General features: G+C 38.6%; 1 protein-coding gene across 4 annotated transcripts in view; it reads left to right on the top strand.

Moving 5' to 3' along the window:
- The window catches only part of LOC111323223 (bone morphogenetic protein 2-A), a 31,446-nt gene that overhangs the window by 3,697 nt on the left and 11,474 nt on the right, over positions 1–16,275 (top strand). The window contains exon 2 of one of the 4 annotated variants that reach the window (XM_088763492.1): positions 4,246–4,339. The gene's annotated coding sequence lies outside the window, so the exon portion shown is untranslated. Of the gene's footprint in view, positions 1–4,231; positions 4,340–6,597; positions 6,674–13,737; positions 15,263–16,275 lie in introns of those variants that run through there. The other 3 variants (XM_022926539.2, XM_022926540.2, XM_022926538.2) reach the window with 3 other exon arrangements.

Raw genomic sequence — 16,275 nt, 5'->3', positions numbered from 1 at the left:
TTTTTTTTCTTCCTTCGAAACATAAAAATTGGCTCACCCACCGTGTTGAGTGCTATGTGTCATCAATGCGTGCGGGACGATTAAGTGAAAGATATGACTTACTGGTCGACCAATCATGGCGCACATTGGTACACAGAATGTTCGATGATTGATCAAAGATATTTCGTGAAGACCAAGCCATTTTCCCCGCTGCCGGAATCGAGTGTCACAAATTCAAATCTCTGCCGAACCCTCCACTTTCTCCTTATCAACGCAAATTCGTTACGGTGGGTCTTTTAATCGACGGAATTATCGCGTTATTTTTCACCGCTGGAGACGAACAAAACACTTTATTTAGACTGTTTTGCCTGACAGGAGTAAAATGGCGAGAAAGTGCACCAAAGCCTCTTTGAAATGCCATATTTTAACAGTATAATGATTATCAAGTTTACGGGGAATAATGAGATCACTGGTAATCGAATTTTAGATTTTTAATGCACAGCTGATTGACAATTTCATTGATCTTCCACCAGTGGAGCTACGTCTCGCAAACAAAGCTAGCTATTTCTTTGGGAGAAAAATGATTCAATCCGTGACCAGAGAAAACAAAAACAACAACAAAAACCAACTCTGTGATCAAGTAGTTGTTATTTACGATTGATTCGTATCTGCAAGTATAAAAGGAGGAGTTCATCTTCTCAGCATTCGCAATGGATCATGGGATATATAGATTCACCTTTATTCAGCTCGAAGGAGTGGCTCTCGCAAGCTTAAAAGACTTATTAGGAGTGAATGATCTTTTTAAACAAAAAAGTAATGATAAAACTTGATTATTTTACACCCCTCCCTGCTAGATCCATTTTTTTTTTGGTCAACAAGAAATTTATCTAGCAGCTCCTTTAATTTTATGAGATACGAGGCTGGTGGTCGAATATCTGAACTTGGACTGAAAAGAGATAAGCGACTTCTGTGTGGAATTCGGTCTTGACCTCTCATATTAATTAATCTTATTTTTCCCCGCAATATGGGTTATAATCTTTTAGCTAAGTATCTCTAATTCGGCTCAACATTGTATGGATGTTTTTGGGTAAGCACTGGTATTTCCTTACTGAGCTTGCGTTTTCAAATTAGGGTCTGACAAAAAAAAATTTAACCCCTAGATGATGTGACGTCGTGACTTTGGCACAGATTCTTCTTTTGAATGTCACTTCTTTTTTTTTTTTTTTTTTTCGCTGCTATGACACAGTCAGCCAGATTAGTAGGGGTTTGTGTATAGGATTTGCAATTACTTTTGTAGTGGGAGAACCTGGTTCCGTCAGTCGTAATACCCCTTTATCAATATTTTCTCTGCAATGAATAGGGTCTCGAGGGGGTAACTGTCAACTGTCAGTCAAAAAATTAACCGCTGATCGTAAAATTGCAAGGTTTTTATCGTTAAGCGTCAAGCGTCAATGAATCTAACCAAAATTAGCCCTCAAATCTCGCCGGTAGAGCATTTGCTGATTAAAATTTGAAATGGAGCCAAGGTAAGCTGTATTAGGAGCCATAATCAGGGATTGTGGCTCCTGATCATTAAATCGGCTTAGGTTTACACAAAATACATCCATGTACAGGTACTTTAATTCGCATCTACGGCCGAAAAAGAACTGACCTTCTACTTAAAACCCTTCCTGTGTCGTAAACCTCTAGTGGTAAAGCCTTAGTTTGTCAGTTGTATTTATAAATAAACTTCCTTCGCTGTTGAGTAAGCGAGTTAAAAAAAAAGTAACGATTCCTTTTTTAAAATGTTATGATTTTGTTGTTTCTGTTGTTGTTGTTGTTATTGTTTTTTTTCTTTTTTTCTTTTTTTCACAAAGCTGAATTAGTGAGCAGTATCACAAATTTGAATGACAAAAGAAAATCAATTCCCAGACACATTTCGTCTGATTAACAAAGACCTGTCCACGAGAGTTTTCCCATGCGGCAGCTTATGTAAGTATGAATGCCCAAGTGCTAAACGAACTACATTTCGTGAACATCGCCCATGTGAAAGCGGCTAATTCCACGTAGGAACCAAGCAAAACAAATGTTCAAAAAGTATTTTCGGGTAACGGTTTTGTGAAGGATATTTCTTTTATTTCTATGGAATTTTTTTTATATATTCTCCAAATTGTAAGTTTAAACAATACAAAAGTTAAATTCATGATCTATCTCTCGCGTTTACTTGTTTTTCTGGTACATAACCATTAACTGTAAAGTGGCCTAAAATTTAACCTTGTATAGTCAAAACAGCGTTTTTCTGACGGTCAGCTGCTAAAGATGCTTCCTTACTGAGGATCTCTTGAAGTTCGACACGAAAAGTGTATTAAACCTAAGCTTTAGAATGGAAAACGAGGATTCGTCGCCATTGCAAGAAGTATTGCCGAACAGTTTCTCAGATTCTTATCAATATTCGGAGGAAAACCTGTGTCATCAGTAGTGATGTAGTTTATCTTTAGTGCTAATTAATGTTTGTCAATTAGTTCCAAATGAATGTCAAACATTGACTCACTCAAAAAAGAGGAAAATGTGAACCAGGACTAGATCTGGGGGTTGAAATTATAATATACACTTAAGTTCATCGTTTACTCGTGAGAAAAAGAGCTCTTTTGTTTGCCACAGGTGCTGTTGTGTAATTTCTTTTCATCGGTGAAGAGAACGATTTTGTTATCGCTCATGCAAAAGGGATAAATACTTACGTGTTCAATGTGACGCCGAACATCGACTGATTAGAAAATAAGTAGAGGATTAGGATATAATGGGTGCAAATAAGTGGGTCTTACTGTCTTATCAGTCCACTTGTCCTTATTTCACCTTATTTTCCTTACATACTGCTTTTTCCTATCAATCGTTGGGAGCCGAGCAGAATTTTTTTTTTTTATGCTTTTAGAGCAAACTTTAATCCTCTCATCTTACGTCTCCTATCATAACAAAAAAATCTAACAATCTTCTTTAAGCTGAATTAAACCCGGTTATTGCTCTAAAGTGTGACCAACCCATTCGATTCCGGAATGTAACAACCTCTCCAAGTGTCTGTGTTTTTTTGAAGCGTTCTTGAGGTGTCAACAGAAACTTATAAAGTATCGAACGGTACAGGTACCTTCAGGCTCGCTTTGGGTGAAGCGAAAGCCAAATGAAACGAAAGGCAACAAAACCGAATCAAGCTGGAAGACGATATTAACACTGATTGTTACAGCAGTCAAGCGAAAAAATGTTCTTCACGTCTCGAACATCACATTCTCATATCTGTCTTTGTGCACAGCATTTTTCCGCATCTCTCGCCATGATTTCCATGTCTGCCACTGTCGCAAAATCCCGTCATGCATCTCGCACTTCTTTACCTTCCTTTCATCGCTACATCGTTCTCGTCCCAAGTCACCCATCTCACACTGCCACGCTATGTCCACCAATTCTCATGCGTTCCTGCCATCCTCAATTCACATATCCACGTCTACTATCTCATGCACATCTCGACTAGTTTCCGCACGTTCCGTAGCATGATTCCCTTCCTCCGTAATAAACGAGTCACCAGCCTCGTACCTCCATACACACACTCTTACTGACCCTCTTGGTATGAGACCGTCAGAAAAAGTTTCAGCCAAGTTATTTCGATGAACCCTTCGTAAACTGTTGTCTAGCGACGTACTATTGTCTCGTGCCTAAATCTCACCAAAGCGGAAAGAGAAAAGAAGTGTGATCAAGAGTTAAGATTCTGAATAAGTAGGCTTTCGCTGTCGGACATCCTACTATTGAAACATCTACCTATAAGTTAGAGGGGAATTTTGTAATTCATGTCAGCGAAAAGTGGCGAGTACCACTTTAATCATTTTTTATCACATTAAGTACAGTACCGAATTATATGTATCTTTAATAGACAAAAACAAAATACTGCGCTTTCGTTGTAGGAACGCAGCGAACTTGATCTTCGTTTAAGACCGTGATAGGGCATCAGTACAGCTATGGCCACTACCCTTAAGAGCCTTAAATTATGATCGAGTGAAAAATGACGTTTGTTAATCGACTTTCCCGTGATTCGAGCGCAGTTGGTACTCCCCAGACTTATTGACTACAAAACTATAATTAAATGACAAAGCTTACATTCTTTTGCGATCAAAGCTCAAGGAGGGCTAATTTTTTTTCTGTCATGCTAAGTGCTTAGGTAGATATAACATCAGGTACTCCTAATGTTAAGAACAATTATATTTTCATTCTGTTTTGGAACTAACACTCGGGTTCATTCCACCATAGGCGTCTTTCGGAGAAGTCGAAGAAAACGTTGGTGGACAAAAAGGAAGACCTTTGGATACAGAAGAACTCAGCACTAAAACTTTATCTCCAAAAGGTCAGTTATATACTCGTTACAGAAGAGCCAATTAATTGTAAATAGATTTAGAAAGCCACCGGTACCATGTTTATAGCAAACGCGAAGGGCACGATTAACCCCCGTTTTCGCTTACTTTTCCTTCAGTTCTGTTTCGACGCAACAGAAAAGTACAGAATTCTCTTCTATTCATAGAGAATAGAAAATTGTTCACGGTCTCGATTGAACAGCTGTAAAGAAGAGAGCATAAATCTATTTCCTTCCTCCTTTTCTATTCGGGAAAACCTTGCTCTAAATCTAAATGATTGGTGTCGGATATTATGGAACTTGGTCAGCAAATGTTTGGCAGACAGTTGCCTCTCAATAAATTTAATTCCTGAGTTATTATTGCCTGGTTATCAGATATCCAGAGTTTACGAGAGTTCATGAAAAGTTAGTACAGTCTTGTTCTTATTTCTGGTACATCGTAAACAGAACAATTGAATAAGAGCCAACACGAAGAGGCTTATTTAATTTCTTGGGCGAGGGCTGTATTCATTTATGAATTCCATCATTTGTTGATCTTTCTCGATATCAGCGGTACTTTCTGACCGCAAACCCCTCATTTAATTCACGTACGTGGATCAAGCCTAAAAAACTCTCGAAAACGCGTGCCAATAAATTTTTGGCTCGTATCTGATGAGTCAGACAAGAGTTAAAGCTCTTGACAGCTGCGACAGCTATTCGCCATATTCGCTGTTAGCTCAAGGCGGAACCAGCGTTGCCAACTCTTTTGGCGATCTTATTTCGATTTCAAACACAAATCTCTAGAGATTTTTTGTTTTCAACTTCACTGACTTTGGCAAATTTTTGCATTTATCTTGTCAGAGACGCCTTGTGGCAGCATAATCCAACTTTTGATTTTGCCGTTTTAATTAATGTTTATTTAATTCTCGGAGTATGCGAATTAGGTCTGCGGCAAGGATTTCTGTCTTATTAAACATCTCTAAGTGGGTATTCATCTCGACAGCTGTTGAAAAGCTGTGGAAAAGCAGAGAGCATTTTGCTAACACCTGAATGAATTTCATGTTTATGATGCGAGCATAACTTAATGCAAAGAAAACAAAATCCAGACGACGAAAGAAAGCTAACATTAGTTTGACCATCGTGTTTTTCTACCAATCAACAAATTCGTAAGGACTTGCAAACTTTAACCAATGCGAGTGTTCTTAAAAGTTCTTCAAGAAATAAAAGATAAAGTTACCAAGAAAGAGTTAAATAGAGTGAAACCTTTGCTCGCAAGAAATAAATATCGTTGCGCGAATTATTGACACTTCTAAAGTTCCAAATCACGTGACCCGACTAGACGTCAAATAAATGTCTATCGGAGTTTTATTTTGTGATTTGTTTCGTCCTACATCGAACAACGAAACAACTTTCTTTTTTAAGATTGGATCCGCCTCTCATAAATATTTCATTTACAAACTGAACTTTCTACCTTAAACCTTTCAACGGTTTTAATGATCAGCCAAAATCATGTGATGTGCCTATTTCTAAACTATGACTGAAATAGCATGCCTCAAGAGATGGGAGGATTTCGGTTGTTGAAAGGGACAACGACGGTCATTTTTTTAGGGCCACCAAAGCGTAGGTTTGATATTCCGGCAATCAACGTTTCAACAATTGATAAATAGAAGCCGGATTTTCATCGATCACAAGCGAGCATAGTTTGCGTTCACAGACAATTCCCGCTATTTGAAGCGATTATGATTTCTTTTTGGCGGATGATCGTTGGCCCTTAAAGCGGCTGACAATTTGTTTCTCGTAGGAAAAGCCCCTCGAGTCTCATCAATGGTCTGAAAAAGCTTTGTCAGTACTCCAGTTACTTATAGAAAAAATATCGGATTCGTGGTTAATGACATCAAGAATGTCTGGTGTGAAAGATAATGGGCATACATACGTCAACAATGGTAGTAGAGTTTAAAGCACATTAGCCTCAAGACTCCCTGCACTGTCTGGACTTAATGACGCCACAATTCCAAGGCTAAAATATCAAGTATTTTTATCCCCCCTCCTCTGGACAGATACTTCAGATCGTTTAACTGGCCTCAGAAAACAAAATAATTGGATCGTTTATTCTTGATGTCGTCAATCATTTAACCTAAGCTCCCTTTTAGTCCAGAATATACGCGTCGCTTAGCAACAAGCGCTGAGACTGTGTACCCGAGCAGCTTTTACAGACAGCTTCCGACAGACTTAATATTAATACAATTATGTCACAGTCATGCAAAAGAGTTTTCAGAGTATCTCAAATTTATCAAAAGGCTCTAACAATTAGCAGGACTGCAGGCAAAAAGGAAGCACAGGGCTAGATCAGTAAGTATTATATTAATTTTCCTAAGTCTTTTAATGCTTTCTAAGCAGGTTTAGTTCGTTGCAAACCAAGGAATCTAACCGTAGAAAAGAGCCCAAAACGGTGGCTGAAATTTGACTGACGTATTCGTTCGGACAGTGTCGCCTTTACAGGAGGTTGCATAGGTCTATGTGGTTTGAGCTCGGCTGATTAATTTACACTTTTAATGTGTTTCCCCTTTAAGTCTCCTAAGAAAAGAAAAAGTTTAAAAAAAATCGTGAACAATCGCAAAAGCTGCCAATCCCTCCAACCCAGACTTATCTCAGTCATTTCTTTTGTTGTAAAGAAGCTGACATAAAAAAAAAAGCTTCCTTTGAACGAATGTACGTATCAACAACGCAGCTTTGGAGAAAAAAAATTGTCCCACCCAGTTAGAGGTAAAGGATATATTTGCAGCATTAAACTGATGAGGCCCGCAACTCTGGCGACTTCGCTGAATCTTCGAAACACTTAACTCTTGACACAGAGTGAGAATTTAAGAGACTTGTGTTCTTCACAGTTCACGAGGCATCCTCTTAAAGTATCATATGTTCGATGCAAATTTTCGCACGCATAGTGCCTGGGTGTCAATGATGTTCCTTGAACTTGTCCTTTTAAAATTTCATTGACTCTGAGCAAAAGACGAAATCACTTTTGCTTTTAACTGTTTTTTTTTTTTTTTTATCTGTTTTGCCTCCAGACTTAATTGGAAAGAGAAAACGATTCCTTGTGATATTTTAAATTATTTTCTCAGACCCCTTTGTTAAAAAAAAAACAAAACAAAACAAAAACTACTGCTACAATGTGCAGATCATCTAACAAACAAAATTTGTATCATTTTTTGTTTGCCCGGGGAGCTTTGAGCTTGTTTATTTAAAGCGGGAAAGTCAAAATCACAAAGAAAATCGTTAGCTGCATTTTTTCGGTAATTCAATATTAGACGAGGTTTAAAAAACAATCGCCTTGCACTATGGATAATTTTACAAAGTGCTACCACGGCCTGAGCCTATAAAAGATCGTTGCTTGGATATCGATCAGACATGCTAGCAGAAAAATAAGTTTCAATAAAAAAAAATTCAAAACAAATATGGCCAAGAGGAAACGAAAAAATGGTTTAGACAAACCAGCTCCACCCACGATCCGGCTTACGAAGTTCTTACAAATGCATTGTCGGGCCGCCATTTCCAGCAACACGACACGTCGAGAATTTAGAGCGAACGCCAAGTGCTTACACCACAATCCCGGCAGGCGGCATGGTTGTCAAAATCCCGTGATATCGTAAGCTGTGTGGCTACCCACACTCGGCCCGGATGAAATTTCTGTCCCAAAAAAACTCGACCCGTTCACATTTTGAATTTCTTTCTTTAGACTGGTTCACTGGGGAGAGATATTTTTTCACCAAAATTAAGCCAAAAAGAAATGAAAAGGCAATGCCTTTTGAAATAACTACGTTTTTGTTAATCTCTTAGAAGTTAATCTGACATATATCTCTCAAGATGTGACGACCTGGGTTTTTTTATGGTGTCAACAGCCCATTGGATGTGTTATTTCGAGGCACTGTTAAAGAAAAAATATGCTCGCTGTACTGTGCTAAAAGACAAAATTTTCTCACCCCAATATTCCTTTTTCATGTTCGACCTAACTTCAGTCCATTTTACTCTGTGTCCTTCAGTTTAACAGCATTTTCTAACTCTAGGAAAGAATTAAAGAACTGGCAGATTTGCCACGCTCTTTGGCCTGATGTGTTCTCTGATGTTGCCCTTTTATGAGCACGTCAAATCTAGAATAAACTAGAATCTAAGTAAGATAAGATGGGAATTGTTCAATCGTTGCTTACTTAACAGATAGCGCGAGGATTCGCGTCTCAATTCTTGGCCGGCGTAGAAAAACAAACAAAGAATCAAACAGACAAAAAAAAAATTACTTGAATTACACCACTGTGCTCCCTCGCCTTTGTATGCGGTTTAATACTTTGAATGACGTTGTTGCGAGTTCTTTGTCCGTCGAATTTTTCAATCATACCACAGGAGTAAGGTTACTTAGGACTCACTGCACCATTCAACATTAGTATTGCGCAAAGAATGTTAAGATTTTGAACGATGCTTAGGGCTGAAGGCAACATATAATTTTTAGTTTAGACGTGTGGAGACGATTATTGTTATTCACATTCTTTTACATTGTTTGAGCGTTTTCTCAGACGAAAGAAAGTAATCCAGAAGAAAACAGAAAAAATTTGGACAAGTTTTACCTGAAATCTCATGTAGTAAGTTTCAATATTTTGCAACGAGCTATCATGATTTTGATACCGCTTAAGACAACTCTTGACTGAAAATATACCTCAACGGACTATCTACTGACAATGACAGAAAAAAGTGCTCACGACAATGAAGTCCATGTTTCGCCCAAAAAAACTGAGAATTTCTCAATTGAAGGCTCCCTCTCTCAATTCCAATAAAGGTGCCGAGGTGCCACGGAAGGTCAAAGCTATTCTATTCAAAGTCTAGCCTGTAAAAGTACTTATTATCATTTCCGTTCATCAGGTTTTATGTTTAAACAAGGTGTGTTTGGTATAGGGTCGAACACGGTCCAGGTGTTTTAAGTCAAGGATCTATTTACCTCTCTAAATTTCCTGATTAAAGTGGGTCAGACTATTGAGCTTTTGATAATGAGCGATATCGGTGTAGGGATCGAAAGACTGTGGGTTTCTAATCGACTCAATTTATACTTTATGCCATTTTCATAAGAAAACCGGTGTGTCTGCTCCATTTTTTATTGCACTGATTTCAGATAAAATTACCTAAGAAAGTCTTTGTCTGATTGACATGCAAAATCCGACACACTTACTCGTGCTTGGTTTGAAACTGTTCATGACTGTTTTGTCACCAGTCTCCTCCAGTTAGCTCGGGTACCTTGACCCAACACTCCATGCCCCATGGGAAAAAACTTGTTGAAGATGATCGATGAATGTTTATATAAAGGGGTCGGTAGATGCGATTGATACTTCCTGATCAAACTCTGTTGAAATGAGTTTCGTCCTTAAACGGAAAAAAGGTAATTTATCATGCTTATGGCAGCCTTGATTGGATCAGGAAATTTAACAATGGTAAATTTGATTAAGCGATGTTATGTCTTTTTGCTTTAATGAACCCTTTCTAGAACTCAGATGAAGCTTTCATCATGTCTTTTAGCGGCAGTTTTTCTACATGAATTAAGTCACTTTGCGAAAAAAAGATGGAGAGACATTTCTTGTTCTCACATCACGAGGAGTGATATTGAAATTCACAGCTTATCATAGATATAGATGTGCTCCTTGCTAGAATTCTGCGTTTTTGGGGAGTTTGAGTTTGATGACTGATGTAGCTTTTTTAGTCACAGTTTGATTAATTCCGTCCACAATTATTGGATCAGGAAATGACTCAATAAGATCACTTTAATTAAAAAATGCTTTAAAAACACAGTAAATAACTTAAACCGGGATCTCTTCCTTCTGGCAACTTATCTCGATGTAATCCAAATAGAAACATACCTTACGGGTAGAACGTTGTCATGATTTATGCTTCAAATCAAACTATTCACGTATCGGAAAATCTCCCCGAGCAAACAGCTTCATTTGCTTCAATCTACGAGTGTGTGGATTGCACGGTGTTCTTATATCGTACATGGTATTCGCGCAAAAGTAAAAGGTCTTATAACGTAAACAACGTTTACCCTTTGTTCAACAAAAGCACGTCCTAGACAATCCTCAGTTTAGCTGAATCTTTTATCTGGACGTTTATTTTTCTAAACTGTATCAAGAGTGACGACGAAAGCTAACAGTGCGGAAGGACATTTCTTTAGTTAAGTCAACTCTCTCAGAGAGAAAGCCTTAGGCTCACTGATTGCGTAAAACCTTGGTTTGGGTTAGACCTTGTATAAATAACCACCTGAAGGGTTAAAAAAAAAAAAAAGACTAAAAGACGATTCGCCTTACTCAGGGGAGGAGACTTGACCTTTACATGTGGCTTTTCGAACAGATAATTTTTCCTAATTACCCTGGATTTATCTCATTCCAAAATGCCTGATCGAATGCAACTTTTAGCCACACTAAACGTAGATGCTAAAACGCCTTTTTTTGTTTTTACAATTTGAACACTATTCGCCTTTCTAATGGCCATTTTACAGTGCACTCTTTGTGTCCTGCTGAGCTTGCGTGCTTTAAGACTAATGTGACAATTGGATGTAATATAATGCATTCACTTACCTCCTGTGAAGTCTTGTCTAGAAGGAAAAATTACCGCACATGAACAACTCAGTTGTACTCTTTGTGAATCGTAATTGTTTTATTTGCAAATGTGATGAATTAGCAAACAAGAATTCCAAACAAACCAGATTATACTTTCAAGTGATGTGTAGTGGCGCTAAACTATTCACGAGTACATGGCGAGGACGCACTCTTTATAATGACTGGCCTTGAGTTAATAGAACGCTAAGTTTGGTTAGAACACTAAAAATGCATTCAAAAGTTGCAACATGTTTAGCGAAGAGAATGAGTTGCGCAGACCGCGCAAGAATCCGACATATTGTATTTGCGGAGGGATTAACTAACGGAGGCTGGTTTTTTCAGCCTAATCTTGTTTTACCTGTCTCATTAGTGGTTAAGATTTATGATTACCGCCACTTTTACTTTAGTCTTACATTGTGCAATGGGCTGTGACTAACTATATTTATTCATATTGAACCAAAGCAAAAAGTTAAAACTAAAGAGCTGAAGAGCTAGGACTCGGGAACTTCTTGAAATAATTGTTTCCCAGGGTAGGCAAACATTCAAGAGATGACAACAAGCGAACTCGCAATTTTCTACCTCTTTCATCCCCTGTTCATTAGTTTAAGGCAGAACGAGGTCATGTTTAATCGTGATCGTTTCATCAGTGCTATATGAACCCGTGTCGATAAAATTCATCAGTCGAACTGTAATATTTCTGACAAGCTCTAGATTAATTTCCTGTATCGAGATACTCGTGCAGGCACCAGGTCATAGTGAAAAGCTCTGCACTAGTTTTCATTGCAAGTCTTAAAGACTAGAGGTAACATGGCACTCCGGGGCCAGTCCAAAGTCCCTGAGATTTAGCATAAATGTTCCAAAACTAACTGGCGCCAGATCTGAAATAGCAACAAAAGGGTTCAAACCAAGCACTAACTAAACTTAAAAGAGCATGTTTGTTTCATTATTGGGCTCCTGTCGCAAGGATATGATCACTTTTTAGCTTCAAAGCTTAGTGTTAAGTTTTCCAACGCGCTTCGGCTCTTCGAGTCATAACCGATAGGAAAGATTCAAAGACTGTGAGTGTCAGCTCTGTCTAAGCACTTTCAAAGCCTGGCGCTTTTAGAACACTGAAGGGCATTGGGATTTAGTGCATCCGAGTTGTGCACTTAGAATGCGTGGACAACAGCCACAGATCCAACCACAAATTACTACACGAGAAGTTTCAGAATCAAGTCTGACGCTTCTCTACCACTAAAGAGCATTGGGCTCTTGTGCATCTGTTGTGCACTTAGAATGCATCGACAATAGCCACAGATCCAACCAAGTCCATATGAACTTGATGGCAAAGGAATAGAATCGAAAGACACCAATCCTTACCCTCTGCTCCCATTTCGCTAAGAATCAAGTTACATTCCAGGTTCCTTTAACAAAAGTCAATTTCAAATCCATTAAAAGATTGCAAAAGTTAGTCAGTAGGCTATTCATAAGACTGTGGGGATCTTCAAAGTCCACAATATTATTGACGCTTCAGAAGTTACTGCTAATGCAACGTCAAAAATGATATTCCAAATCACTTATTGTATAGCGAAAGCCCTGAGGAAGATTCACTACTATGCCATAACAGCTTGAGCAGTCTGAGGCTGGACTCCTTTTAGCAACAGTGCTTCGGGAGTTTATTCTAGACGGTAGACAACATCAAGAACGGGTTTTGACAGCCAAGTGACCGATAGTTTGTGAAGTTTTATAGAAGAAAGTGAAAATTGAATGATCACATCTTGTGGAGGAAAGAAAAAAAGGGCTGCGACAGTTTGGAATAGGAACCACAGAGAGTAAGCGAGAACATAAATGAAGACGTGGTAAGACCGACCTGGACGAAACAAAATGGAGAAGCAAGGTAGCCACAGCGACAAAGAAGAAAAGAGGAACCAGTAACATGCCCTCCAAGGACGTAGCTCCTGACAGAAGGAATCCAGTATATTAGCGCGGAGGCTTTTTAACGCTTACTGGAGCGAGACGATCTGTCATGAAGTTATATTAACATAACACTTGTAGGTTACTTCTCTCCGCACTATGTTAGCACGTACACGGTCGCATGCCAGGCCACATTTTGGGTGAATAGACTTGACAAATTCTTCATTCATCAGGTAAAAAAGCGGTCCATGGTTGCTAAGATTTTATATTCGTTGCCTTTCTGACAATGCTTAATATAGTGGATAGATCGAAAAAGAGTCAACAATCCACAAAGAGAGTGACCCAGATAGTTCCATTTACTCAAGTTAGGGTGAAATACCTCTAAACGTAAAGACGATTTGGCAATGTGAATATTATCCCACATGTTTTTTGAGTTGGAAAAAAGAAAGAGAGAAGTTGAGAGCGACGAATTAAACTAATCTATCAAACATACACAAGAGTATACCAAACTGAGAACAACCAAAAGTTAAGTAGCGTTACATAACATTGCATAGCGAAAACTATGATAATGAATAGCACTCTAGCACGCAAGTTCTAAGTATTTACAACTGACACCACAGTCTTATCACCTCCAACTTTCATTGCCAATGATGACGGAGGAATTTCAATATGGACCAGTATGCAAGAAGGTGTAACAGTACAACGACTTTTAAGCAATTTACGTTACTACTAGTAAGATTGTTTTGAACATTTCTTGCTTCCAAAGACTTGCTAGGAATGTGCTATTATCTCCTAGGGAACGTCACTCAAAACAACGCTAGAGAAATGACGCTTTGAAGTATTCAAGTGCCAAACAATATTGTCGTTTCAGCATGATTCAGAAACTTTCATGTCCTGTTTGTAAATTATTTGTCAGCGGTTTGATCTGCTCATAAGGGGGTGGAATACCAACGATTACCTGTAACAAAAATGAAACGCTTTGAAATCTAATATGATCTCGAGAATTTCAATATTCGCGCATGCGAGCACCTGGTTGTACCTTATAAACAATGCATCACACTTGGCGTCGAGCAGACGTGTTCAGAAATGATTATGTCTCAGATTGAGCGACGTTTTTCCGGTGCAAGTAATTAACAAATTGGTTGTCCACTTAGATATAGCCTTGCCACAAATTCTCATTGTCTTATTGTTCGTTGCATTCATCTGCAGCACGCATTCTGCCTATTGGTAATCTCTGTCGCTATGAAAGGGACTCAAAACAAGAAACCATTAATATTTAACCATTGAGATGAATAGCGAGAAGGCGAGGGGCCGATCTGCCCATTTTGGGTCATAATTTGGAACCGTTTCCCACATGACGTGACATCGATTTGGTGTCAAACTTATTTCCCTCCGTCAGATCGAAGTAATGGCAGGAAATTTATCACATGCACAATTATTTACTGCCCCAGAATAACTTTGTTTCCAATTACGAACGTCAGTTTTTGTATCATCTCACAGTAACGTTCATTGATGACGGCTAGCCACAATCTAATCTGTTTATTGTAGCTAATCCCGGGAAGTTTGGTAATTGAAACAAACTGCTGGCCAATAAAGGTTGATATCATTACTATCCAGATGTACCTTTGTGTCATATTTTGGCCTGCAGTGACGAAGGAGAACGAGAATCTATATAGGATTCATACGGAAAATACACTTTTGGCTTGCTTTTACATTATTACAGCCAAGACTCTACTCGAAGGTCAGTTGAATGCTTGGGTGATCTAGCCATATAACTTTGAAATTTATATCTCTTTGATGACGAAGGGTGGTTTTTCCTCCTGCAAGTATTTTGTTGAAGTAATGCATGTCTGTCGATTGGTCAGCACAAAAGAACTACAATGCGGGAGTGGATGTATTTTTTCCTGTTTTATCAATGTATTCACGGTGGAATTTCCGTAATTCAACCTCACATTCGTATGGAATATCTTCCTGAAGGCTTCGATTGCTCCGTGAACAATCTAATATTCGTGACAGTGGTGCAAAAGTGTTGAAGGCTCCAAATTAAGAGAGTGATCACTGATGCCATGACAAACTCAAACGCTACAAGTTGAGAACAACGTCATCCAGGAGCATTTCTGTGGAATAGTCTTGGGTCAATAGCTCGGGGTCGACTTGCTTCAATAGGCTTCAAAGAAGACAGAGGGCTACTCAAGAACTTGGTCTGAGAAGGCACAGTTCGAATGTGTAACCAAACACCTTGGGCATGTTCGCCTTTTAACTCAAACTCTCAAATCTGAAATTGCTGATAAACACTTATCTGACAGATGATGCGATAATTCTCGCTAATGAGTCTTCACTTGTAAGGTCCATTAGAGAGTTATTCTTTTCCCAGAGCGTTTCTCGTGACCGACGCAGTTTTCAGCATCGTCATTCGAAGGTATGGCCACTTAAATAAGTAACTTGTCACAGTTTTCACAAATTTAAAGAGAAAAATCGCTCATAACTTCACTTGCATTCTTTCCACAACGGTCTTTTCCCAGTAACTACAGCCTACGAAACTGATACTATCTCGTGATGTTTGCTTTGGTTATTACAGTTTATCCCTCGATCTCTCTCTTCGGACGCGATGATGAAAGCAAACAAGGGGTGTTCACCTCACCTTATCAAACAAATCCCTGAAATGTTTGCATGTTTTTATGCTAATCCCAAGTCCGGGATTTCGTGGCAGTTCTCAAGAATTTCATGTTGAGCGGAAACGATGTCTACTGCGATTTTGACAGGTTGAGAAGTGTAATAGGTATTTGTACACAGTTGGTGAGAGAAACGATTTGTTAAGCATCCGTGAAACAAACATAAGTGTAATTTTGCTCGATTGAAAAAATTTTGAGTCAGCATCCTCTCAGACAACGATCCAAATTTCACGAAAATTGCAAATCTTTCTTTCTTTGCAAAAGACGTTCATAAGGGCCTCTCAGTTTTGGAATGATTCGTTTCAACCAGCTTTAATCGGAGAGGGAAATATAGCAAGCTTAATAAATTCCTTGCGGTTTGGGAGCGAAGTATTTCACCCACGCCAAAGTGAGGTACTTTGTGCATTGAGTCGAATTAAACTGAAATGCTCATTTAATTGGTCTTGAATGTTTGTTAAAGCGCCATCAAAACATAACTTTACCAATAAGTTGAAGTTAAATTTTTTTCGCTGAAATTTTCCGATGGCTTAAAATCTTGATAGATGAACTCTTTTGAAAGAGTGAAATAGTTGTAAAAATACATTTGTAAAATAGGGGGTTTGGTAATTTTTTAAGCCTTAAACCTGACTCAGTCAAGGCGCTTCATTGGCTTTTTGCCTACGTTCAACTGGGTCGGCGCTAGAAACTTAACTCGTACTGACTGACAACTGAGTCCAAGAAGAATTGCAATGCTACGGCGTTTCTGCAGCAGCGATGACTT

This window comes from Stylophora pistillata, chromosome 6 (assembly GCF_964205215.1).
Source record: "Stylophora pistillata chromosome 6, jaStyPist1.2, whole genome shotgun sequence".
Lineage (NCBI taxonomy): Eukaryota > Metazoa > Cnidaria > Anthozoa > Scleractinia > Pocilloporidae > Stylophora > Stylophora pistillata.
Note: the sequence above shows the minus strand (reverse complement) of the source record. Positions and strands in the feature narration are given on the sequence as shown.